Consider the following 27,567-nt stretch of genomic DNA (forward strand, 5'->3'; position numbering starts at 1 on the left):
ACTGGAAACCTAAGCCAGCTGCCCTCTCTCTAGACATAGATTTGGAAGTCAAATGCATTCCAGCAGTCATCTAATCATGAGAGTGGGTGCGGTCTCTGAGTGAGTGAATGTAGGAGAAGAGGAGTGGCTTGATGTTTTGGCAAATTCCCAGAGTTAGAAGATTGCTAAGAATGAGGATAAGATGCATTTAAAGTAGAGGAGAAATGGTAAAGTTCTCTACCTCCAAAGCCAAAGAAAAAGAGTTTCCAGTAGAAGGTGAGAGGAGAAGAGGGGCGACTGGGAGAAGACTTTGGTTTAGCTAAAATGAGGACACGGGGAAAGAAAGTGCCAAAGGAAGGAAGGAAGTCGGATGATAATTACAGGGTGGCAGGATTTAGAAAATGGTGTGGGGGGCTTGTATTGGAAAGTTGTGGGGTTTTCTTTTTGAGATATTGATTACTTACAGTCAAATTCACTTTCTGGTGTTCAATTCTGTGAATTTTGACAAATGAATATAGTTCTGTAACCATGACTACTGTTGAGATAGGACCAATTATATCACCCCCAAAATTCTTTGTTGCTGAGGTGCTTTTTTGTTTTTTTTTTTTTTTAAGAGGAAACCAATGTGTATTTGAAGTCAGAAAGGAAGAAACCCATGGGAAAGGAGGAGATGATGGTGTTAAAGAGGAAAGGGTTGAAGGAGTGAGGTGTGGAGGTGGTGGGGAGGCAGGTGGGCCACTGAGAATGCTTCAATTTTGGTGGGAAGGAACATTTCCTCTCTTCCTATGAAGTAGAAGGAAGGATGGATGCATACATTCAGGGTCTATGATATCTTTTTATGGTTAATTCCAAAACTCCTGCCAGCAAAACCATTTCCTGCTGAGAGAGATGTTAAATGTTGCATTGCGTAATTTCTGCCACAGAGGTATGACTTCCCGTTGCAATCACTGTTTGCAGGAATTACATGCAAGGAGAGTACAGGCACCGGGCTGCTTTGCTTTGGGATATATGCCCAAATCCTGCTCCCATGTAATACCGTAGCAATTTTAGAACTAACAACTTTAAAATTCTCCAAAGTTAAATGCATCTGCATCTTTTCCTGCACCATACAGTGAGAAAGCTTGGCAGCAATAATGGCTTCAATCCCCATAAATACTCCTGACAGGTGTAAATGAGTCACTGCGGAAGAGCTAGCTTCCACAGACATGTCCTTGGGGCATTATTTGGCAGAAGAGATTGAATTCTCATTTTATGCTCAAGACTCACAACCACTCAGAAGTGCAGTTTTCTCCTTGACATCTATGATGTCGCTTGCATCTCCCTCATCCTTGCAGTCGCACTGTGATTCAGGGGTGGGAGGAAAGAAGGTGTTGGATAGCAATTCCCAAACTATGGGCTTCATGAGCGGGTTGTGAATCAAGTCAGTGAGTTGCAGCCAGGCCACTGAAAAATGAAATAGAATAGGAAATAGCAGAGGGCATCAGGCTAAATGTGATCTCATGCAACCTTTGTTTCTGTGAAATATATATATCTATTACTGGACCACAACATAAAATACATTTCTGCTGCGGATCTCAGTCACAAAAGTTTGGAAACTGAATGTAGAAGTATGCAGATCCTTTATGATCCTAGACAGGCTACGGAATGTCCTTGTGGCTTAGAGTCATTGTCTGTAAAATGAGGCTCATAAGTTACCTATTCTGTATGGCTGTGGAGAGAGTTAAACAGAAAATGCATAGGTAGTATTAGGTGCTGTGCCTGGTTAACAGTCAATGCTTATGATGATGATTTGTTTTCCTGCCTAGACCTATAGGTCAAATTTTTGTTCAATACCCAGACCTTTCTTCTGAGCCTGGAACTGTAACTCAGCAGCTATTTGACATCTCCAGGCAGTTGTTCTACATGCATCTTCAACTCAGCATGTCCAAAATGGAACTCAATTCATTGCCACTTTCTCTCTCCAATTCTTAACCCTCCCAGTACCCTGTCCCACCCTCGAGCACACAGACCCCTCTGCTGCCCCTGGCTGTGTACTTCATATGTGGTGCTTCCAAACTGCTTCTAGTTGGTCTTCCTCCACTAACACACATATATCTTCAGGTTTCCTCTGCCTTGAATGCTTGTTCCACTTTTTTGTTGTATGACTCACTCTTTCCCATCCTTCAGGGCTTAATACAAATTGGTTTTCCAGTCAGAAAGATGTAGGCTTGAAGTCACTAATCATTGGTGACAGCTGTGTGACTCTGAGAAGCAAATTTCTGAAAAACTCAAAGTCAGTTTGTGCCTCTGTAAAATGGGAAAAGCTGCGCCTGCTTCATAGAGTTAAGATAATTTTTTTTTTTTTTTTTTTGAGACAAGGTCTTGCTCTGTTGCCCAGGTTGGAGTGCAGTGGCATGATCACGGCTCACTATAGCCTTGACCTCCCGAGCTCAAATTCTCCTGCCTCAGCCTCCCAAGAAGCTGGGACTACAGGCAGGCACAACCATGCCTGACTAACTTTTTTGTATTTTTCATAGAGATGAGGGTTCACCATGTTGCCCAGGCTGGTCTCGAACTCCTCAACTTAAGTGATCCACCTGCCTCAGCCTCCCAAAGTGCTGGGATTACAGGTGTGAGCCATGGTGCCCCGCCAAGTTAAGAGAATTAAATGAATTATTGTGTGTATAGAACAGTACTCAGCACATACAAAGTAGTTAATACATGGCTGTGATTCTTTTTCATTTTTAAAGAAGGCTCAATTCACCTCTTTCTAGAGCTTCTTACAGACCTGAATGTGTCAGGTTGTTGAAAAGCTTTGCAGTTTTGCACCAGCTATTCCTTCTGATCAGATTACCTTTTCCACACTTCTTCCTTTGAACAAGCCCTACTCCTCCCTCAAGGCTCAACCCAAGTGTCACTTCCTCCGGGACCCTGCCAACATCCTGTGCTCACCTCCATCAGAATTCTTGGCCACCTGAACTACGATACCTTCTTTCCCCCTAGATTCTAAGTCTCCTGAGGGCTCCATGTGACATACAGTTTGTCACTGTATCCAAAGCTCCCTCAGTACATGCAGGTACTTAACATATAGTCATGCAGGTACTTGACATATTGATGAAATAATGCACGCATGAATGAGTGAATGAGCAAATGGTTGTGATAACTTCCTTACTGGTGACCCTGCTTTCTCACTTTCAGGAAATTTATCCTATTAATTGCAGCCAGATTAGTCTTCTTAAAGCAGAGTTTTGTCACTTGCCTGTGCTTCTCAGAATGCTCTGGTGAGTGTACTCTGCTAACATTGGCAGTTAGTGATATGGTTTGGTTGTGTCCCCCCGCAAATCTCATCTTGAATTGTATTAGGTTTATGCAAAAGTAATTGCAGTTTTTGCCACTGGAAGTAATGGTGTAAATCGCAATTACTTTTGCACCAACCTAATAGTTCCCATAATCCCCATGTGTCATGGGAGGGATCTGGTGGGAGGTAATCGAATCATGGGGGCAGTTTCCCCCATTCTGTGCTCATAATTGTGAGAGAGTTCTCATGAGATCTGATGGTCTTATAAGCATCTCGCATTTCTCCTGCTTGCACTCATTCTCCCTCCTGCCACCCTGTGAAGAAGTGCCTTCTGCCATGATTGTAAGTTTACTGAGGCCTCCCTAGTCCTGCAGAACTGTGAGTCAATTAAACCTTTTTTTCTTTATAAATTACCCAGTGTCAGGTATTTCTTCGTAGCAGTGTGGGAATGCATGGATACAGTTAAGGCCATCCCCAACATGGCTTCTATTGCATGTTCTAGCCTTTTCTTCTACTTATCCTCATCTTGTACCTCATACCATGGAAAACTAGGCTCCTTACTCCCTCACTGTGCCCCATACCTCATTTCCTTCTATGTCTATTCATGCTGGCTTTTTCTGCTTAGCCCCACAAACCCACTAAAGCCCTCTCAAGTGCTACCACATGACAATTCTAGAACCTTTACTGATCTACTTTTTTTAAACAAACAGTAGTAGTTGTCTTCAATTCTGCTTTGCATCCCACAGCAACCCACTATGGACTTTTCTTGTGGAGAAGATTGTCCTTTATATAGCAGTTTCTTTACATACTTGTTTTTTTATGGCAAGTTCTTTGAGTCTGAAGATTGTGTCTTTTTTCTTTTCTTTTCTTTTCTTTTCTCTTGAGACAGGGTCTCACTCTTGTCACCTTGGCTGGAGTGCATTGGTAAAATCACAGCTCACTGTAGCCTTGACCTCCTGGGTTCAAGTGATCCTCCCACCTCAGCCTCCTCAGTAGCTGGGACTATAGGTGTATACCACCATACGTGGCTAATTTTTAAATTTTTCATAGAGATGGGGGTCTCACTACGTTGCCTAGGCCTGGTCTCGAACTCCTGGGCTTAAGCAATCCTCCTGCGTCGGCCTCCCAAAGTGCTCATGTAATATGCATGAGCCACCTCACACAGCCAGAGGATTATGTCTTAAACATCTTTGTAAACTTACAGTATCAAGGACATTACATTGCTTGTCTTTTCTCATAAGTGTTTGAGGAAACAAATAGAATTGAAAATCAGCTAGTTTTGTTGTCCTTTCTGCTTGCTAATTTAACTTTTGGGGGCTGGGGTGTGGGAAATTAAGGTTTAACTTGTCTTTTGACTCTTAAATATATTTCTTCTACATGCAATTGGAGCTGGAGTTGCTACATTTAGCAATTAGACATGTAAACATTAGTAACATATTATAACCACATTGTTGTAGGCATTTTTGATTAATTGATTATTAATATTAATTTTAGTACTAATATACCTTTAATGCTATTGTTTATGGCTCTTAGTTACTTAGGAGTGTGCATACTAATAAAAAAAAAAAGGGTCAAGAGGCCAGGCGCAATGGCTCATGCCTATAATCCCAGCACTTTGGGAGGCCGAGGTGGGCGGATCATGAGGTCAGGAGTTCGAGACCAGCCTGGCCAACATAGTGAAACCCCATCTCTACTGAAAATACAAAAAATTAGCCGAGGGTGGTGGCGGGCACCTGTAATCCCAACTACTCAGGAGGCTGAGGCAGGAGAATCACTTGAACTCAGGAGGCAGAGGTTGCAGTGAGCTGAGATTGCGCCATTGCATTTCAGCCCGGGCGACAGTGCAAGACTCCAACTCAAAAAAGAGTCAAAATATATGAAATGTGAAAATGTAAATACATAAACACATTGATGAGTGGTAGTTGTATACATACATACATACTTTCTACTTTATCAAAGTCATAGTATCAGGACATCTATGAATGGTCATACAAATATTAAAACTTAATTGTATCTTTTTTTCAAAAAAAACAGAAGGTCCATTGGTAGTATGTTCTCCAGTTCCCTCCCTCTGTGACTTACACCTTCGCTAGTCATTCAAAAGCTTCTGTGGGAGTGTGTGGTAAGTGACCTGCCATTGTGCGGAGTGGCAGTGGCATGACCTCAAGAGCCAGTTCTGAGTCCAGGTGAACCAAAGCTCAGTTTCTTTCATCTTTGAATCTGAACCTCTTACCTCCAAGAAAAAGGGCCCAGGAAGTTGGGCCTTCTTGTTTATTTGTCCTTCTGCCCCTCTCCCTATCTAACCCCTGGGTAAGGGCGAGTCTGAAGGTGATGGTGACAGTGGTTTCTGTGTGTGTGAGTCCACCCTCCAAGCAGTGCTCAGAAACCAGTCCATAAGCCAATTAACACATCATTTTTAGGGCAGATTTGCAACTTCTCAGTTGTTTACATGTTTCATTGAGTACTAACCTCCAAATTAATAAAGCATGACACATGACATCAGACATTTCACAATTTGTACCCAAGCAAAGTTCATGGAGATAAAGGTAATGAATTAGCAGTTGTGAAAAATCACATATTCCTTTACTGGAGACAGGACAGACATGTAGAATATATTGGCAATGACCAAAAATTGATTTCTAAGTACATTTGAGGTTGGCCCTGGGAAGCATCGTATGAATCTCTGGCAAGGGAAAAAAGGACTGGACTCCAGGGAGAGGAAAAGCAAGTATAAAGGTATAATGGTTTAAGAAAAAGAGAGAACTGGAATAACCCAGGATTCTCTGGAGGCATAGAATGAGTGCATTTTAAATCTTTTAAAGAAGACTTGTTGGAAGGCAACAATCCTGAAGCCAAGAAATGTAGCAATTCCAGCTACAATCACACGCACTAGGCCTGCTGTGCTTAAATGTCCTGTGGTTGGGTCATGGGATTGCAGCACGTCCAACACTTGAAGAGGTTTGGATGCTTTAAGTCACTGCAAGAGGCCAGGAGATGGGGTCACAGAGACAGAAGAGACAGACTGTCTTGTACAGAGACCTAAGAGCTCTCTATTATGGACTGAATGTTCATGAATCCCCCCAAAATCATATGTTGAAGCCTTAACCCCACTGTGATGGTATTTGGAGATGGAGCCTTTGGAAGGTGATTAGGGTTAGATAAGATCATGAGAGGTGGGTGAGGCCTTCTTGACAGGATTAGTGCTCAGCCTCCTTATTTAGAAAATAACTCTGGCGGCCGAGCGTGGTGGCTCACGCCTGTAATCCCAGCACTTTGGGAGGCCGAGGCGGGCGGATCACAGAGTCAGAAGATCGAGACCATCCTGGCTAACACGATGAAACCCCGTCTCTACTAAAAATACAAAAAATTAGCCGGGCATGGTGGCGGGCGCCTGTAGTTCCAGCTACTCAGGAGGCTGAGGCAGGAGAATGACGTGAATGCGGGAGGCGGAGCTTGCAGTGAGCCGAGATTGCGCCACTGCACTCCAGCCTGGGAGACAGAGTGAGATTCCATCTCAGAAAAAAAAAAAAAAGAACTCTGACTTTGATAGACTTGTTTTGGAGATTTTATCATAAAGATGGTGCTCTCTCTCTCTCTCTTTGCCTTTCTGTTATTTTCTTTCTATTCCTTTCTAACTAAGAGAGAAAGTTATCCTCTATTTGTAAGTGTTAAAGAATGCAATCACCATGATACTGCTTCACATCCCCTTTAGTGTGAAAGTGCCTTGTGTCTAGTAAGCGGTTGCATCATCATTGCATGAAAGTGGAATAAATGAATGAATACATGAATGTTAGAAGTAAGTGGCCTGCACCAGGTTTTCTTCTCTTTCTCTCTCTTCTTCTCTCTTGTGTTTCTTGTTCTCCTTTCTCTTCAACAGATAACATATTTTATTAGGTATATACATGTCTCCTTTGTTCATCTTTGTCTTAATAAGAAACAACATTTTCGAGCAATATGAAATGTCTGTGCATGACAGCATCCTAACTTTCTTTCTTTCTTTTTTTTTTTTTTTTTGTGAGATGGAGTCTCGCTCTGTCACCCAGGCTGGAGTGCAGTGGCGTTATCTGCAACCTCCGCCTCCCGGGAGGCAGGCTCAAGCAATTCTCCTGTCTCAGCCTCCCCAGTAGTTGGGACTGCAGTCACGTGCCACATGCCCAGCTGATTTTTCTATTTTTAGTAGAGAGGGGGTTTCACCATGTTGCCCAGGCTGGTCTCGAACTCCTGGGCTGAAACAATCCACCCGTCTCAGCCTCCCAAAATGCTGGGATTACAGGCATGAGCCACCACGCCTGGCCAGCATCCTAACTTTCTGCAGCAATAAGTAGGATCCCTAATAAAGGCTGAATATCATGCTCATACCCACAATTCCTTACTTGGTTTAAATAGAAAAGATTATCGCTGCCAAACTGTGCATAAGAATTGGTAGACTACATTTGAAAATGTTTTCCTTTAATAATACTGCAAATACCTGAGGCCAGGCAATAAAAGTAGGACACAATATCTTATTTGGTAGTGTTTTCTTTTCAATATTGTTTTCAGACTCCCAATTGGAAGGAAGAGGTTTTGTATTATAGTTTATACTACGTATTTGCATAAGCAGTAAATATTTTTCTCCTACTTAAAACAAAAATCGAATAATGTTTAGTAATTAGACTACCTTCAGCCACTGCGAAAGGACTTAGTTTAGGGTAAATGGTGTCTTTTCCTACATTGCTTCCATTATCAGTAGAAGGTTACTACCTATGCTTCTAGGGCTCTCCAGATTGTAACAGCTCATGAATTCAGAATACATGAAAAAGCAAGAGCAAACTACAGAATATCTAAACAGCTGTTTTAATTTTATTACTTCCAGTATTTGCATGTATCCAATAACCATATAACCATGTAAATGTATTATAAAGCATACCTCAATGACTGGAGGAGAATATTTTCAGTAAGTAGTATTAAAATCATTTCCTTGGCCAGGAGTGGTGGCTCACGCCTGTAATCCCAGCACTTTGGGAGGCTGAAGCAGGTGGATCACAAGGTCAGGAGTTCGAGACCAGCCTGATCAACATGGTGAAACCTCATCTCTACTAAAAATACAAAAATTAGCTGGGTGTGGTGGTGTACAGCTGTAATCCCAGCTACTCAGGAGGCTGAGGCAGGAGAATCGCTTGAACCTGGGAGGTGGAGGTTGCAGTGAGCCAAGATTGTGCCACTGCACTCCAGCCTGAGTGACAGAGCGAGACTCCCTCTCAGAAAAACAAATAAACAAACCTTTTCCTGTAGAGTATGTGTCACTCTGAAGTAGGTTACACTGTCCTGATGATCTTGCTTACTCCATTTTCCTAACAGATCCCTTCTACAAGCTCTTCTACAAGAGCTTAAAGGGATCTTTAGCTGGTGTCTGATCATAACAAGTAGTTCTGAGGTGTTTCACATGAGTACCTGGTCTAGAAGGCTGTGTTCTCCAGAGCAGCATTGATCACACAGCTCTGGCTAATGTCTAGGCAGGCTGGACACCCAGTCCTTCCTCACTGCACACTGTTGGAAGCCATGTGCCAAGACTGCATCTGTGCTGCACCATCGTTGTGTGATGGTCCTGCCCCCTCCCCGATGGAGGTCACAGGTTTGTGGGCAAGACAGGTCTAACTAAACAAACAAATATTCCCTTAGGAACTGTCACTACTGTTTCAAATGGGGCAGATTCAAATGGGGCAGGATTCAAACGGGGCAGAGTGATACATAACAAAGGGGCACACCCACTTAAGTCAGGAGGGTCAGGAAGGCCTCAGAGAGGAGGCAGCATTTGAGCATGTGAGCAGAGAACCCAGGGGGCAGGAGCAACAGCGGGGCTAGGAGGAGCGCGGACCTTGCATTAAGAGCGCCTCGTTGCTTATGAAGATCCATTCATTTAGCTGTGAGCTAAAAGAAGGCAGCCTCCTTTTCTGAACTTATCTCAGAATTTGGACCTGAGGAAACGGGTGCACAGATTCTTGAAAAGCCAGAAACAGTACAGAAAGAATGGAGGAGAGCAAAGCAGCCAGAGGCCACTCGTATGCCGGACAAAGGTCCCAGGATGCTGCTAGGAGAACACTGGCCATTAGAGTAAACAGAAAAATAGAAATGAAAGCTGTTTTTCTAATGAATAACTTTTATAGTCTAAGTTTAAATGAAGGTTGGGTTTTCCCATTTCTGGGGGCAAACAAACATGTTTTAATAGCTTTTTAAAAATAAAATGGGAATTCTACTGAGGCCCATTATGGAACAGGGGGCAGGCACAGTGCCGGAACATGCTGGCCATCTGATGCCAACCACGTGAGTCCTTTGAATAAATCTGTGTGCTTTTGTCACTTCACCCTGCTCACCAATTTGACCGGATTAAAAGGCTTCGTAACAGTCTGTACAACTGCTAATGGTGTCACTCTGCTCTTACATGTTTATTTTAGTGTTGGATTTTTATTGTCAAGGTCACTCCGAGGATATGCGGATTCTTAACTACACAAAGTTGGTCTTTAGCCTTGGTCTATTTTGTCTTGTATCTTTTTTTTTTCTTTCCTATTCCCAGGGGTCTGCCTTCTCTGTGAATCCCCCTCTAACAGGATGTCGTGGTTTATTTATTCCCTGCCCTTTGCCATGTGGATGGGCGGATTTTTAACCTTTTAGTACCATAATCCTTTGTGGTAGGTTCCTGTTTCTCTGCTATCTTGGGAACTCCTGCTGTTCAACCGTGGTGCTTGCATATTTATAAACTCTTAACCATTAACTCTTCAAGCAGACCAGCTGCGGCATGAGAGCTATTTGCTATTCCTCAGCATCGTTTTCTAGTCTCACTTAGCAAGACCTTTGCTTGTTGTATTTCCATTTGTGTCTGTTGTGGAACAGGCTCGACAGAACTACTGAAATTGTAAAGAAACTCAGGCAGCCTGCACAGACCTCCAGCTCCCTGTGTCTGCCTGTAAAGAGAGGACACCGGGGCAGATGGAGAGCAGCAGGCACTCGGAGTCAGGCCTGAGATCTGCGAATGGCTTTGCCACTTCCTGGTTGTAAGGCATGATGGGGGCTGGGATCAAATCACCTCCCCATCTCTCTGTTTCTTTGTCTGTACAATGGTGATCAAACTGGGTATGTCCACTGAGCACCAGGTGTCCTGAAGAGATGGGCGGGGGTGAAGGCAGCATGAGTAGGAGGTGGGCATGTTGGCAGGGGCCCCAGGGCCTGGGCAGCTCTCTAGAGAAAGGATTTCACGGCTTTAAAACCACAGGACTCTGTCACCTCTAAGGTCCTTTCCAACTTCAAATACACCTCTGATTCTATGAAAGGATGACAGTCTTGTGCCTTCCTGCTTCATCACTGGCGGAGCAGCCCTGCCAAGTCAAGGAGGGAAGTGGACTAGGAGGTAGGCCTGAGGCTAGGGTGGAGCCCCCAAGCTTCCTATGAGCACCACCAAACTGAACTGAAGCCCCCCACACGATTGGAAAGTGACAAAGAAGGTGATGGAGTTTATGCCCTTGATTCAGGTTGTTGGGTTTAAAACTGAAGATCCATATGATGGGGTGACTCTTTTCCTTGAGAGAGTACCAGTGCTATGCCATGTGGCAGAGCAAAGACGAAGGGCAGTGCCAGGTTCCTTGACCGTGGGCTTTGCTTCTTCATGGGTAGGGAAGACAGGAGCACTGGATGCAGTTACATCCTTGCTAGATCCCAGATCCTCACTTTTTCCTTTTGAAAGAAGTCTAAGGTAATAGACTTGCTTTCTTTCTTCAACAGATAGTAGTTAAAACCAAGTGGCGACTTGATAGGCAGCCAGCTGGTTATCTATGACTCAAACTATTAAGGATGGAGACATCTGTACCTGGGTGATGTTCTTCCCAGAGGAGAGTCCTTACTAAGTCAGAGGGCATTATTGTGACATCTGACCTTGAGGATGGTTCAACATGTCAATCAGGCTAGATAAGCAAATTCTTTATCTAGTAAAAATGGCTGGGCATGGATAATATGTGGTTTCTTATTCTCCATCGTCCTCCCCCTCCTTCTTCTTCTTTTTTTTTTTTTTTTTTTTTTTTTGTTGTTGTTGTTGTTGAGACAGGGTCTCTCACTCTGTTGCCCAGACTGGAGAGAGAGCAGTGGCACAATCACTGCTCGCTGCAGCCTCAACCTCCCAGGCTCAAGTGACCCTCTTGCCTCAGCCTCCCAAGTAGCTGGGACCACAGGCATGCGCCACCACTTCCTGCTAATTTCTAAATTTTTTGGTAGAAATGGGGTCTCCCTATGTTGCCCAGGCTAGTCTGGAAATCCTAGCCTCAAGCAATCCTCTTGCCTCAACCTCCCAAAGTGTTGGGATTACACGCATGAGCTACTGTGCCGCCGTCGTCGTCGTCTTCTTCTTCTTCTTCTTCTTCTTCTTCTTCTTCTTCTTCTTCTTCTTCTTCTTCTTCTTCTTCTTCTTCTTCTTCTTCTCCTTTTCCTTCTCCTTCCTCTTCTCCTTCCTCTTCTCCTCCTTCTTCTCCTTCCTCTTCTTCCTTCTTTCTTCTTCCTCTTCCTCTCCTTCTCCTTCTTCTTCATTTTTTAATTAGGAGGCCTCACTATGTTGCCCAAGCTGATCTCGAACTCCTGGGCTCAAGCAATCCTCCTGCCTCAGTCTCCAAAGTAGCTGAGATTACAGGTGTGTACCACTGCACCTAGCAACACATAGTTTTTTGAAGATATACAAGAATAAATTTGATTCTTGGAATGGATTTATAAGAAAGCTTTGCATTTCCTCTGGGTTGAGGGAAACAAGTTTATTAATTGCAGTGTCTTTGGAACAGGTACATATTTTAATATTATTAGAGAAAGAATTTCTGGCCTGCAAATAATTTGATATGAACTAGAGAATAAACATCTTCCTACATTGCAGGAGAAAGTAAAACATAATGTCCTGTTTCTATCCACAGATACTTAAGAGGGAAAAGGAGAAGGAAAGAAAAGAATGGAATTAGGAATTACATGGCATAACTTGGGATACCTGTTTTATAGCTAAATCATTTGTGATCTGATTTCCATGTTGGTGGGACTTGGCCTGTTTCTGGCAGGTTCCTCCTGCCTTCCCTCATTTTCCCCAGCTTTCTTCATTCATCACACATTCTTTTTTCTCCCATCTTCTGTGGGTAAAATCTAGGGGGCTTGTGACCCTGAGATGGTTCTTGCTGCACGTCTCTGTGCACAGCACTGAGAAGCAAAGTACACACACAGTTCTTGCACCTGTCAGGAGCAGCTTGCCTCCACCTGCAAAACACAGGGTGATCATGCGTCTAAGGAACTGTCTTTTCCATTTCTTATCTCCTGCACAAGCCAATGGTAAGTTCTGTTTACTTACTTATCTTGGCTTATGCACAAGTAAACTGTAGCTATTGTTTTTCATTTACAAGGTTTTTGCTATCCGTGGGTTGGTTTATAATGTTGTTAGTCAGATCAGGTTGTGTCTTAATGTCCAGGCAGTGAATTAGGGTATTATGAACCCACCAACTGGATTTTCCTCTGAAGCAAAATTTACAAAAGGTGTGTCAGCCATTGTGTTAGGCTTGAGCAGGGGTGGGCAAACTATGGCCTGTGAGCCAAATCTGGCCCATGGCCTGTTTTTGTACAACCAGTGAGCTAACGATGGTTTTTATGTGTTTAAATAATTTGGAAAAAACCAACAGAAAAATAATATTCTGTGACATGAGAAAATTATTTCAAATTTCAGTGTTTATAAATATAATTTTATTGAACACAGTTATCATTCCTTTACCAACTGTTATTTATTTATTTGTTTGTTTACATACTTATTTATTTTGAGACAGGGTCTGGCTTTGTTGCTCAGGATGGCAGTGCATGGTGCAACTGCAGCTCACTGCAACCTCTCCTCCTGGGTTCAAGTGATCCTCCCACCTCAGCCTCCCAAGTATTTGGGACTACAGGTATTCACCACCATGCACGGCTAGTTTCTTTGTATTTTTTGTAGAGAGAGGGTTTTGCCATGTTGCCCAGGCTGGTCTCAAATTTCTGAGCTCAAGCAATCTGCCTGCCTCAGCCTCTGAAAGTGCTGGGATTACAGGCATGCGGCACCACACTCAGCCCCTTTACGTACTGTTAATGGCTGCTCTAACACTACAATAAAATTGGGCAGTTGCAACGGACACTGTATTGATTCACAAGTCAATAAAGTGTTTGCTCATCTGGCCCTTTACAGAAAAGGCTTGCTGACCTCTTTGCTTGTATAATTAAACAGCAACAATAGTTCACGTATTTTGAGTCTTCCTATGTGCCAGACAATGTGCTAAGCATCTTCTGGGCATTGTTTAATCCTCATAACAACCGTATAAAAAGTATCTCTTTTAAAAAGTAAAAAGTATCTCTTTTACTTTTTACAGAGGAAGAAAAGGAGGGTAAGATAGGTGGTGTAATTTGGCCAAAATCACACAGTTGGGCAGTATCAGAGCTGGGATTTGTACCCACATTTGTCTGATTCCAGAGCCTGGATTCTTATCCACCACAGAACACGAACATGCATGCATTTCCTTGGTGGGTCTGAAGTAGAGGCCACAGATAAAAATTGTTAATTGTCTGAAGCATAATTAACTTTTATTTCAAGTAATTTAATTTAGTTTATTATTTGAGATTTAGTATCTGTCTCTCTTATGAGAATGTATACGTTCCTTAAGGATAGTGACTATCTGTGGCTCTTAACACAGTTCCTAGCACATAGTAGAAGCTAAGTTAAAAGCCTGTTGAATGATGTGGATAGGGAGTAGGAAAGAGAGCAGGAGAAAGAGGGAGGAAGAATGGAGGATGAGAGACATTATCAAGGAAGAGTCAGGGTGCCCAGTATTGGCCCTGAGGTCATGGATGGCTCTGCTTGGCACTGGGCTCACCCTGACCCAGGGCTCACAGGTCCAGGCACAACACCCTCGGGTCAGACCTCACCTGACTGTGCACGCATTCTATCTGCTGCTGCTTGACTTCTATTCTTCCACCCTTGCTCTTCCCCTCTGCCTCTGGTGGCCTTGTGGCTTCCTGGCACTGGTCCAGATGCAATGCCAACCTTGAGATGTGCATCAATATTTGTTTAGAGTGCATTCATTTGGAGGAGGACGTGGAAGTGAGGCCTCCCGTTCTCATGTCCAGAGACGATGACTTACGTCAAAGGGCAAAACTGACGCTGGAAGGGGACCAAAAGGAATCATTTCTCTTCTGATCTTCTTAAGAAGGCTGCTGGCTCTAAGGGAGAGATGCTGGCCAGTGAGGACTCATTTCCACAGGCCACTGACCAGCACAAAAGTCCAGGTTTCTTTCTCATGAGAACCAGTGGCAGGTAGGCATGAACAGACTCTCTTCGTTCCTGGGACTGGTCTGGGACTAGAGTTAGTGTGAGACCTCAGCAAGAGTAACAAAGTAGCACCGCAGCCTCTCAGCTGTGTCAAAACCAGCAGGGAGACACCAGTGCTAAGTGGCTGAGGATGCAGAGGGAGGCTGTGTCCAGCCTGGTGTGATAAAAGTGTCTAGGCACCAGGTGTGGTCACTCATGCCTGTAATCCCAGCACTTTGGGAGGCCGAGGCAGGCAGATCATTTGAGGTCAGGAGTTTGAGATCAGCCTGGCCAACATGCCAAAACCCTGTCTCTACTAAAAATACAAAATAATTAGCTGATGGTGGCGCACACCTGTAATCCCAGCTACTCGGGAGGCTGAGGCAGGAGAATTGCTTGAACCCAGGAGGCTGAGGTTGCTGTGAGCTGATAGCGTCACCACACTCCAGCCTGGGAAACAAAAAACAAAAACAAAAACAAAAAAAACTGTATACTCTTCTGATTTTAAATGATTCTGCTCACTTTCATTTATTGATGTATTTTATTTGGCTTATGAAAAGATGATGAGGTGTAGTGTTTTATTAAGCTATTCACATGTCCAAAAAAACCCCACAAATGCTTACTGAATCCTTAAATGAGCCCAGCTCCAGGAGTAAAAAAATGAATTATCAGTCATTTCTAAAGGAACTCATAAATCTAGTAGTGGCCATAATAATGACAGTAATAATTTATGTTCTGACTTCTTATGATGCATCAGGCATTGGATCATGTGTTTTTTTTTTTCTTTTCTTTTTTTTTTTTTTTTTTTTGAGATGGAGTCTTGCTCTGTCCCCCAGGCTGGAGTGCTGTGACACAGTCTCTGCTCACTGGGGCGTCCGCCCCCAGACGCAAGTGATTCTTGTGCTTCAGCCTCCTGAGTAGCTGGGATTACAGGCGCCTGCCACCATGCCCGGCTAATTTTTGTACTTTTAGTAGAGACAGGGTTTCACCATGTTGGCCAGGCTAGTCTTGAACTCCTGACCTCAGGTGATCCACCTGTCTCGGCCTCCCAAAGTGCTCAGATTACAGGCGTGAGCCACCGTGCCTGGCCTGGATCAGGTTCTTCACATAGACTAAACAAACTATTTCCTTCTCCTAACAACGCTATGTAGTCAGTACCCTTGTCATCCCCCATACACTTGAGGTAATTGAGGAATACAGGTTAAATTACTTACACAGCGTTATGCAACTTGTAAGTGGCAGAGCCAGGATCCAAACTCATTCTTGGCTCTAGAGCCCATCCTCTTCTCCACTACTGCACCTGAGACTTACTGTGTGTTAGGCATGGGGCTGACACTGACACACTGGATCATTTAATCATCACAATGGCATTAGGAGGTAGCATTTTACAAACGAGCTAACAGAGACGCAAGGAGCAACCTGCAGATAAAGCAAATCCAGATGGGTCTCCAGAGCCCGTGCCTTAATCGCAGATGCATTCTGACTTTCATCATAGGATTCTAATCGTGGATGAAAGTGACCCTGAGTTGTAGTGCCAGGCAGGCTGCTTAGGAAAATACTGTTCTGGTAACATGTTGGAGGGGCAGCCTTCTGAGGATAGTGTCAGATTCCCCTGTCCTCGGATTAGCTTCCTCTGCCAAGGTGCCCAGACTCCTACTTCAGTGTCACCTCCAGGTTTCAAAGCATGGAAACCCAGGCATGTTACTCAGAGAAAGTCCCACCCCCAGCATGGGCGCATCGGCTCAGAACCCTCCAGGGTTAGCAGGCAAAGAGCTGTCGACCCCGGACACGGGAAAAGGCCACAGTCGGGAGAACCCCCATTGCTGGAGGGCCAGGCCGGGGCGATCCCCGGGGCTCCCAGCTTTTAATGCCGTCACCGCGGGCCTGACTCCCTCCTCTTCCCCACATTGCCCCCACTTGAATCAGTTCTTTTACAAAGTGGTTGTTTCCTGGTGAGACAAAAAGGTTAGAAAAGGAAACCTAGAGGGGGCGGGGGAAAGACAGGTTCGGAATACCAGCGCGCAATCACCATCTGGGTGAAGGGGACCCGCCTTCTTTTCTTCCGCCTGAGCGCAGCTCCGCCGCCGCCTCGGGGCGGGGCCTGTTGCCATGGAGCCCGGGCGCCCGGCAGAGCCGGCGGGATGAAAGCCCCTCGGGCTCCGCCTGGCCTGCGTGGCCGGGGCTGTCTGAGATTTCCCCAGGTCTGTGGTTATGACCGCAGGATGGAATCGTAGAGGTCGGGTGATTTGGTCAGCAGAGAAGAACATTCGTGAGGTTCTCTTTGAACTACATGTTGGTCTAAAAGTAATCCACTGTCTGGGACCGAGAGGAAAGAATGTGTGGAAGAGGCAGGCATTATTAGCAGCGCGCCCGCCTCGGCCACCTCCCTGCTCCCGCCCCGGCCCTGGGGGGCTCTGCTCAGCCTCCACCAGCTCAGTCGCCCACGGAGACTCCCGGACTCTTAAATCCCAGCCCTGTAGTCAAAACCACTGCATTAATTAAACAAGGTAAACTGGTGAGGCAAGCAGGAACTTGACACCGCCTTGAATTTAATTGTTAAAATGAGAAGTGTGGTAATGGAGCTCTGCTTAAGAGAAAAACAATACTTGATACCGATGTGCACATCGATGTGGACACGGATGCAATCACGAACCCATAGTTAGCACCGGGAGATTACATTCCGGGTATACTCAAGATAGATAGAGTCAACTTTGAATTCTCCAGCCCAAACAATGGGCAAAACAAAAGAGCTTTGTGTTTGCATGCTTTTGCTTTTTGTTACAGTCAGAGCAGGACAAAGAATAATGAAGGGGTAGACATGTTATTACTTGGGCATTTAATAATCAGTGCATGGCAGAGCCTTGTGTTTTGCTTGTCTTTTTTTCTTTTCTTTTTTTTTTTTTTTTTAAGACAGGGCCTCACTCTGTCACCCAGACTGGAGTACAGTGGCCCCATCTCAGCTCACTATAACCTCGGCCTTTTGGGTTCAAGTGATTCTCCTGCCTCAGCCTGCCAAGTAGCTGGGACTACAGGCACGCACCACTATGCCTGGCTAATTTATGTATTTTTAGTAGTGACAGGGTTTTGCCATGTTGACCAGGCTGGTCTCAAGCGCCTGACCTCAAGGGATCTGTCCACCTTGGCCTCCAAAAGTGCTGGGATTACAGGCATGAGCCACCGCACCAGGCCTACTTCAGTCTTTTCTACAAAACTACAGAACTCCCTATCAAGAATAATGCTAGAGAAGGAATATTAATGGGATGGTTTGTTAGTACCTAGAAAAAAAAGCATCCTGAGTTCCATAAGAATAAATGATACCAGACCAACCAAAATTCCTCCTTGGATAGGGTTGCTGGGCATTAATTTATGTTCAATATGAGTCAATATGAGAAAAGTGCCAAGACCTCAGAGGTAATTAATAGAAGGATAGAGCCTGGAGCAAGCAAAGTGATAGTCTTGCTCTGCTCTGTGCTGGGCAGATCCCACCTGGATATGTCTTCAGTTTGGGGCAGCTCCCTGTGGGAAACATACTGGGCCAGGGGTCAGGGGTGCTTGACCTGGGTCACCTTTACTGCAAATACAGCCCGGCTGCAAAGGGCTATCCTGATCCTTGAGACCACCCGTCAACACGACTCTGAGCTGGAGGCAGATAACTCAGTCCCCAGGAGTGATTTTGAGAGGTTCTGTTCATGTCGTTTTTGTGTCACCAGTGCCTTGTATACCACCTGGCACACAATCATTTGTGCAGTGTATAACATTAAAGGGTCATCTGAAGGCCAGGCCAGTTCTGGTGTGAATTCTTGGGTTGGAACTGGGTCAGCTGGTTCCCGATTAATCTACCCCTATCCACATAACCCCAATAGGTTAAGGCCAACTTGCACCTTTTCTCTTTTAAGGATACTTAAGAGAAAGTCCTTGCTGCTTCATTCACCATTACTTCCTGACAGTCCTGTTTGTCCTTAAAACCTCCCCCACAGCCGCTAATGAATGATCCCAACCCCTAAACATAGGAGGCCTCACCAGGACTACTGCCAGTAGAGAGGAAGGGGCTCAGCCTCTTGGGGTCCAAACCAAACCACTCAATCAAACTGACTACAGAGAGTCTGGACTGTCCAGAAGGAACTTGGCTTTGAGGTCCACACCTGGAGTTCTGACCTGTGGAATCCATCATAACAATACTTCCTCTCCAGTTGCTCATGCCTGAACTGAAGGCTGGAAATAATTACTTCTTACCGTCTTCTTTCATAAAACCATTGGGCAATACTTTTCATAAAGTTTTTATGTTTGTTTGTTTTCTTTATATCCTTAAAATTTTTTTCTACTTGACATGTTAATGAGGTACGGTGTGATGTTTCAATATGGATGCACATTGTGTAATAATTAAATCAGGATACTTAGCATATGCATCACCTCATACCTTTATTATTTCTTTGTAGTGAGAACATTCAAAATTCTCTCTTCTAGCTATTTTGAAGTGTACAGGCCAGGTGCAGTGGCTCATGCCTGTAATTTCAACACTTTGGGAAACTGAGATGGGCATATCACTTGAGCCCAGGAATTCTAGACCAGCCTGGGCAGCATGGCAAAACCCTGTCTCCATAAAAAAATACAAAAAATTAACTGAGCATGGTGGTACACTCCTGTAGTCCCAGCTACTGGGGAGACTAAGGTGGGAGGATTGCTTGAGCCCAGGAGGTCGAGCAGTGGTCACGCCATTGCACTTCAACTTGGGTGACAGAGTGACACCCTGTCTCAAAAAATACAAATTAAAAAATGAAATCTACAATGCATTATTGTTAACTGTAGTCACTCTACTGTACAATAGAACACCAGAACTTATTCCTCCTATCTAACTGTAACTTTATATCTGTTGACTAATCTCTCCCCATCTGCCTTCTCCAACCCCAATAAAGCTTGTTGAAATCGAGACACAGAAAATGAAATGATTGCATTAGGCAGCATTTATAAGCTCCTGATTTGTTTGCCTCTTCTAGTTGGTTATATTTATCTCACACTGAAACACATCACCTCTCTACTTAGCTGGCTTTGTTCTACTCTGGAGTTGCCTGATTACTGTTCCTGTTCTTGGACATCCTGGGGCAGGTGACATACTGAAAGAGGAACGGTGCCAGCCACAAGACCTGGACTCTAGTTCACCTCTGTTACATTGTGGCTACTCCATCCTGGGCTGGTCGCTTTACCTTTCTAAATCTCAATTTCCACCAAAATAATAATGCTTGCTCTACCCGTTTCTGGGTTAGCTTTGAGGATCAAAGAGAAAATCTATGAAGGTACTTTCTTTTTTCTGAAATGGCGTCTCACTCTGTCGCCCAGGCTGGAGTGCAGTGGCATGATCTCGGCTCACTGCAACCTCTGCTGCCCAGGTTCAAGTGATTCTCCTGCCTCAGCCTCCTGAGTAGCTGGGATTACAGGTGCCTGCCACTGCACCCAGCTAATTTTTGTAGTTTTATTAGAGATGGGGGTTTCACCATCTTGGCCAGGCTGGTCTTGAACTCCTGACCTTATGATCCACCCACTTTGGCCTCCCAAAGTGCTGGGATTACAGGCATAAGCCACCACTCCTGGCCTATGAAGGTACTTTCTAAATCATAAACTACCAGATAGGAAGAATTGCCTGTCCATAATGGTCTCTGATCCAACTAATTTTTCAATTCTGAGATGAACTTTGACCTTTATGTCATATTATGTCATTTGTTCATTCATAGGACTTTCATCATTCCCTATCTACTTATTGGGCACCTAGTATGTGACAGGCACTGCACTAAGGGTTAGTGAATTAAAGGTAAAAGATGGAACCTTCAACAGTTTCCAGCAAGAATGCTGTGGAGTACACAGGAGTGGTACTCAATCCAGACAGTGGGTGAGAGGATCTGGGCATCAGAGGAAGACTCAGAGAATCCTTCCTAAAGTGAGTGGTGGCTTTGCTGAGTTCTAAAGGAGTCCAAGAAGTTAACCAGGAGCAGGAGGCACGAGAGGCTGAGAGTGTTCCTGGCAGAACAAGTGGTAGGTGGGCCTAGAGATTAGTGTTTCTCAAAGTGGATGCTACTGACATTAGTGTTGTGGGGACAGATGTACTTTTAAGGTACTCTCCCAAGCGTTGGAGCACGTTTGGCATCCCTACACATAGGCACTAAATGTTAGTAGTTACCCACCCCCACACACACTGGGTATGACAGCCACAGTGCCCCTTCACATTTCCAAATGCACACCCTACTACCCAATGGGAGGGGTTGGTACCATTCCTTGGCTGAGAGCCACTGCTAAAAAAATACATGTGGAATTGTCAGAGATGTTTGAACCAGAGCAACTCCATCTTGAATAGGAGTCAGGGAAAATGAGGCTAAAACCTACTGGGCTGCATTCCCAGATGGTTAGGCCATTCTAAGTCATAGGATGAGATAGGAGGTCAGCACAACATACAGACCTTGCTGATAAAACAGGTTGTAGTAAAGGAGCTGGCCCAAACCCACCAAAACCAAGATGGCCACGAGAGTGACCTCTGGTCCTCCTCACTGTTACACTCCCACCAGCGCCATGACAGTTTACAAATGCCATGGCAATGTCAGGAAGTTACCCTATATGTTCGAAAAAGGGGAGGCATGAATAATCCACCCCTTGTTTAGCATATCATCAAGAAATAACCATATAAATGGGCAACCAGCAGCCCTCAGGGCTGCTCTGTCTATGGAGTAGCCATTCTTTTATTCCTTTACTTTATTTATAAACTTGCAGGCCGGGCGCGGTGGCTCACACCTGTAATCTCAGCACTTTGGGAGGCCGAGGTGGGTGGATCACAAGGTCAGGAGATCGAGACCATCCTGGCTAACACGGTGAAACCCCGTCACTACTAAAAATACAAAAAAATTAGCCAGGCGTGGTGGCGGGTGCCTGTAGTCCCAGCTACTTGGGAGGCCGAGGCAGGAGAATGGCGTGAACCCGGGAGGCAGAGCTTGCAGTGAGCCGAGATCGCACCACTGCACTCCAGCCTGGGTGACAGAGTGAGACTCCATCTCAAAAAAATAAAAATAAACTTGCTTTTACTTTGCACTGTGGACTCACCCTGAATTCCTTCTTGCAGGAGATCCAAGAACCCTCTCTTGGGGTCTGGATCGGGACCGCTTTCCAGTAACAGAATGTCTTATGAACAGAGTGTGACTAGGGAGGACAGAAGGTGGAAAATAATCAGGAAGCAGATGCCGGATTGTAAATTACCTTGTATGCCATCCTAAGATGTTTATTTTCTGGGATAAATTTTCTTGAGCAGGGATAGGCAGACTGTATATAAAGTGCATTGGATTGAACTTGGCACATCATACAGGGTCAGTAAATACTGGATCGCTATTTGTCATGCTCCTGCCAATCCCAATTTAGTAGCGTGCATCCCCTTCTTATGCATAGGCACTGTCTGTATACTTCTTCAGTGCACAAATCATAGACTGGCTGATGACAGCTTAGCTCTGATCTCCATTCAGCTGGAGGGAAACAGTGGGGAGAGGCAAGACAGCTCCAGGAAGTCAATAAGGTGTACAGTGGCTATAATCCGAAGAATCTTGGGCTCTTCTTTGCCCTTTAGACCCCCGAGTCCAACCACTTGAGGGCACAATACGGGAAACTCCAACTCAGAAGCATAACCAGCAGCCACTATCACCATCTACCTACCTGTTTTCAGGAAGTGCCAAGGAGATGATGCTTGGCACTTCCGTGGGGGCCTCCCACGGTTACCCAAGCCCCAACTTATAAACAGTTGGATTCATTTGCCAAGACATACGCTAAAAATGAGGCTGTATTTTCCTATAATAAGCAATATTATGTGTGTTTGTTAGATTCACAGCTAAGCCCCCAAAACCATTTAACCCATATAGTAGTTAAGCCGTGGTGGTGAGGGTATTTGAAACCCAGCTATCCTATATAATGCTATTTCCAGGGAAGAGATATTCCCAATTCCAGGTAAAAGAACAGAAACAGATACCACCTGCATTTGTTCCACCTTTACCCCAGCCTTCAGCTATATTTAGATATTACTCTCAGGTCCCATGAGCCATCTCATGCCTTTGACTGTGCTGCACTCAGTGCCTGAAATGCTCCATACTCCTCCCTGGCCCTGCATATCCCTTCTATGGGTGCCCAGAGCATTCGCTTCCTCTTGCTGTCAAGCATTTACCGCTCTGCATTGCAATTGCCTGCTTACTAATCCATCTCCCACACTAGATTGTGACCTCCCTGAGGGCTCAGAAATATTAAATTCTTCTCTGTATCCTCAGTGCCTACTCAGTGCTTGGAACACATGACACTCAACAAGTGTTCGTTGGAATGAATGATTGAATGAGTAAGTTAACATCCTCTGGCTGGAAGCCCAGCAACAAGACCGAAGATCTCTCCCACTTCTCCACCTTCAGAGAACAGAGACCTGGTCTAGTTATAGGTCTCAAGAATCTGGGTTGACTGGAAGAAGAGAATGAGAGAGATCAGGATAAAGAATGTGCTGGCGAGGGGGGTCAGCATTTGATGAATTTGGCTTTGGGGTAGGCTTAGTAGCAGAATGAGAAGAAGAAAGGACTCCTGTTGTAGTAAGTCAGACACCTGTCTGATGGCCTGTCTTATGAAGAAGATGTTGTAAAACTCAGTGGGGGTAGCCTGCTTCCAGTTTTAGGAGTGGGTCCTAATTAAACTGTAAACTTCTAAAGCAGAACATATGTCCACGCAAAACCTTGTGCACAAATGTTTATAGCAACACTGTTCATAATGGCCAAAAAGTGGAAACAACCCAGTGTCCATCGACTGACGAACAGATGAACAAAATGTGCTAAATTCACACAATGGAATATCGTTCAGCCATACAAAGGAATGAAATACTGACACATGCTACCACATGGATGAACTTGGAAAACATTCTGCCAAGTGAAAAAAGCAAGACACACAAGACCACATATTATATGATTCCAGTCCAGAATAGGGAAACCTTTAGCGACAGAAAGTAGATTAGTGATTGCTTAGGACTGTGGGGATGTGATGTGGGAGGGAAGAGAGTGATAGCTAAAGGGTATGGGTTGGGTGTGTGTTTGTTTGTTTGTTTGTCTGAGGTGATGAAAATGTTCCAAAATTGGCTGTGGTAATAGTTGCCCACATCTTTTTTTTTTTTTTTGATTTAATAAAGTTTTATTTTTCCAAATGCACAGTTGGTTGGACCTATTCGTGCATCTTCACCGGCAGCTGGAGCATCTCCGCCCTTGGTATTTCTGGTGTAAATTACTTGAGCTCTGTGCTTTGAAACCAGTTTGATAAGTCCTTTACTAAGGAGCTCCTGAAGGGCTGCCCTGGCCAGGAAGCCTCGAATCTTCAGTCTCTCAGAGACCACAGCTGGGGTTATAAGTTTATAGTTGGGAACTTCCTTTCAGAGTTTGTCATAGGTAGCTTTGTCAAACAAGACTAAGTTATTCAGCTTGTCCCAAACTTTGCCTTTGGACTACTACTTCTTTTTGGCCTTGCCCCCGGATTTGTTCACTGGGTCTTTGTCTTTCTTGGCCGACTTTCCAGCGTCCTTCTTCTTCTTGTCGTCCTTGGGCGGCATTGCGAAGCTCCGAGAGTAGCAGCAGACACCTCAGCCTCGCCAAGATGTTGGACAAAAAGGCCCACATCTATGAATATACTAAAAGCCATTAAATTGTACACTTTAAATGGGTGAATTATATGGTATGTGAATTACAATTTAATGAAGCTTTAAAAAAATCCACAAAACTTCTAAAGTAGGATGTTAACTGGGATTTTGAGAACTGTGTATCACCTAAAATGGCACACCAAAATTGGTGTGTATGTGCATTTCTGGGGTCAATTTTGCTGTATTCTCTGTGATCCCCCTCCTCCTACTACCACCAAAGGTAATCATCACTGCTCTGCAGAGCTGAGGCCCCTTCAAGGGCTCACTGTAATGCTTGACTGCTTGGAAAGAATGTGATAAATATTAATGTAATCAAATATGCAGATGCCCAGTTTTTTAAAATAAACATTATTAGCAATCCCTTTGAAACTAGTAACTAACCAAGGAATAGGATGCAATACTGTTCCCTGCCTTTATTGTTGTAGAAAAAGGAACAGTTGTGAATTCTACTCTCATATGTTAGATTTTTTATTCTAAATTATTATTTGTAATATGGAGACCTAATCACTGTCATATAGCTACTTGCTGATCATTTTTACATTATTTATACCTTTTAAAACTAAGTTTAATGACTTGGCAGGAAATTAAGTTATGTTATTTGTCAAGTTTCTCAACTTTTAACTGAAAACTTCATGATCAGAAAAAGAACAGGGTCTGGTTACCCCCGAATCAAAAAAATGTCCCATATGATTTTTCTCTGAATCATTAGAACTACAAAAAGCAGAGAAATGTCATTGCATGATTTGACTTTGTGGAACCGTATTTTATAGACCCTGCCCTAGGGTAAATACCAAGAGAGGAAAAGTAGTAGGGGCTTGTGGAACTGGACTGTTTTTTTGTTTGTTTGTTTGTTTTTTGCATTTAAAAAAGTTATGATATGTGTTTCAAGCTGCTTGAGACATCTAAGGAAATCAATCATCTCTCTTTCTAACGAGCAAGTGTGTGCTCTCACACTCACCGCAAAGCACTTCTCTAAATGTGAACTTTTCATATTGAGGTACCACATGCCCAGTTTCTTCCTAGAATTTATTCTCACTGCGTTCACCGTTTGCGTCCCAACACTCCCTCCATCTGATTTGTAGCACTCCCTGTACCTGCCCCGGCTGCGTTGCGCGGAGACTGCACTGGTCGCCTCTCCCCTGGTTAATCCTGCAGTCACTTTCCGGTGATGGTGCTCAGCGGCCCAGCACGAGAGCATGGAAACAGCTGACTGCTGACTCAGAGGGAAAGCAAGCCACCCACGAATCTCATTGCAGCTCGCTGCTGCATCCCTATCCCATAATCCCTTGCCTGGTTTGCTGCAGTCTTTTCAACAGACGCTCAGTGAGAAAAAGATGTCCTGTAAGATCAAGACCGATTGGTATGAATACTGAAGGGGGTCTTCCACTTGTTAATGACCCAGAAACATTCCTGCCGACTTCCAGCCTTCTCTCATTTCCTCCATTTTTCTCTTCCTCTGTTCTGTGCATGAACTGGCACATCACTACTTAGAGCAGAAGATATGCTGGGCTTCTGATGATGGCTGCACTGCATGGTAGGGAATTTTAACCAGTCTCTTTGCATGGTGCTTCCCAACTTGAGGTGTTAGCAGAAACGTGCGTTGTTCTTTTGGATTGCCGCGTAGCTGCAGCGACAGACTTGGGAGGATTTAATTATTTGCCTCGTTGGTTAGTCTGTTTGTCTTCAGAAATGGGTAGGTCCTAAATGTTCAGAGTATTTAGTATTGTGCCAGGTGGATAACTGATTTCTCCTGCTCTCTCGGTTCTTTTTTCTCCATCTCTCATGGCGATGCTGCATCCTCTGTAGCTGTAAAATAGAGACCCATTCTTTGCTTAAACAAAGGCACCAAATTAACAAGTATGGGGAGAAAGTCATGCAAGATTTTCTTATCAAGTTCTAATGTGATCTGACTAGATTTGTATTTTTACCAGTCTTTATTTTAGTGTGTATCTTGGCTTGTTTTAAATAGAAGAATTTTGCCCCCTGCATCTCTCTGTTGGGTGCAAACATGGAGATGAAATATTTAATTTGCAGGATTTCTTTCTCGCTGCCCCAGGGTGGAGGAGAACGTGCGACCCTCCCCCCCACTCTGTCCTCTATTAGAGAACCCTGGGGTTGAGTTCCATGGCTGGCAGTTACCATTGGAAACCCATTCATTCATAATGCATGACTCGACCCTCTGAATTCTGAATGCCATTGAGGGCCAGCAAACAAACGTGTAGGAGATAATTTGGTTTTTTTCTGACAATTTTTTTTTTTCCTGCCTTTGAAGTACAGTCAAATCTGGGTGGAGCTCAATGATAGCATTACACAGGAAAAAAAAAAAAATTCTTGGATTTTGGGTTGGTCCTTAGGTCTGCTTCCTGAAACAGTGGGGATTATTTTTGTGTCAGAGCTTTCTCTACAAGTATGCCCCACCCTGTCATTATTCCTTCTTTTGGGGGGATAGGAGAACAAGTAGCAAGGCTCTTTGTTTTAAATTAAAAATTGAATGTTAATAAATGGATTTCTGAACCAAAAGATAAAATGGTATTTTTGTCTTAAGGAAAAGATAGTTTCAATGTAATAGCTTTCAGAATGAGGTGTTTAAAAGATTGTTTCTCTGGCTTAGATCGTATTACAGCAGTTTTATTCCTTATGAAAATTTGTTTTAAAAGAAGGTTTTAAACTCCAATATATATGTAAGGAGAGCCATTTGTTCACGCAGAATTCTTCAAATGACGTCTTAAGTGTTAGGATTCAGTTCTGCCTAGTGTGAATCTGTTTTCTGATGTCTTTCATTATTTCAGGCAGAAGCTTGAGCCCCACTGTTCCTAACCCACTATAATGTTAAATAATGCACACCCCTCCCGTGCAGCACACAATGAGAAGTTTCATGTGTGCTGTGGTATGAGAAAGCAGCTTTTGGATGCAGAGACATGAGTAGTAACCCTTCCTAAACCTTTAAGTGTTTCTGTCCAATTTTCTCCTAGGAAAACACAAGTGATTTGCATTGGAAAGGTTAAAACACAGCTGAATGTAAAAATTTCCTCTGATAGAACGTGCTGTTTCAAGATATATGAATGCAGCATATATAACCCACACATTTTTTAAAAGAAGACTAAAATCTATACACATTTTTTGCCATAGGTAATACTATAGTCCTGCAATGACTTCATTTTTTTTTATTATAACAAAAGCTTCATGGATTTTGTTGCTTGTGAAATAAAGTTAGAACATTCTTTCTTTGTGTTACTAAGAAATGAAAATGTTCTTTATCTGGGTATCCTTAGGCGTTAATTTCTCCATAGTTAGGCCTTTCTTTTATCTCTTTTTATTAGGTAG

General features: G+C 44.0%; 1 protein-coding gene and 1 pseudogene across 5 annotated transcripts in view; one reads left to right on the forward strand and one right to left on the reverse strand.

Moving 5' to 3' along the window:
• The window catches only part of TRIM2 (tripartite motif containing 2), a 132,447-nt gene that overhangs the window by 29,030 nt on the left and 75,850 nt on the right, over window positions 1–27,567 (forward strand). The window lies entirely within an intron of this gene.
• LOC129481155 (small ribosomal subunit protein eS25-like) lies at window positions 23,716–24,222 on the reverse strand (annotated as a pseudogene).

This window comes from Symphalangus syndactylus, chromosome 4, assembly GCF_028878055.3.
Source record: "Symphalangus syndactylus isolate Jambi chromosome 4, NHGRI_mSymSyn1-v2.1_pri, whole genome shotgun sequence".
NCBI classification, from domain to species: Eukaryota; Metazoa; Chordata; class Mammalia; order Primates; family Hylobatidae; genus Symphalangus; species Symphalangus syndactylus.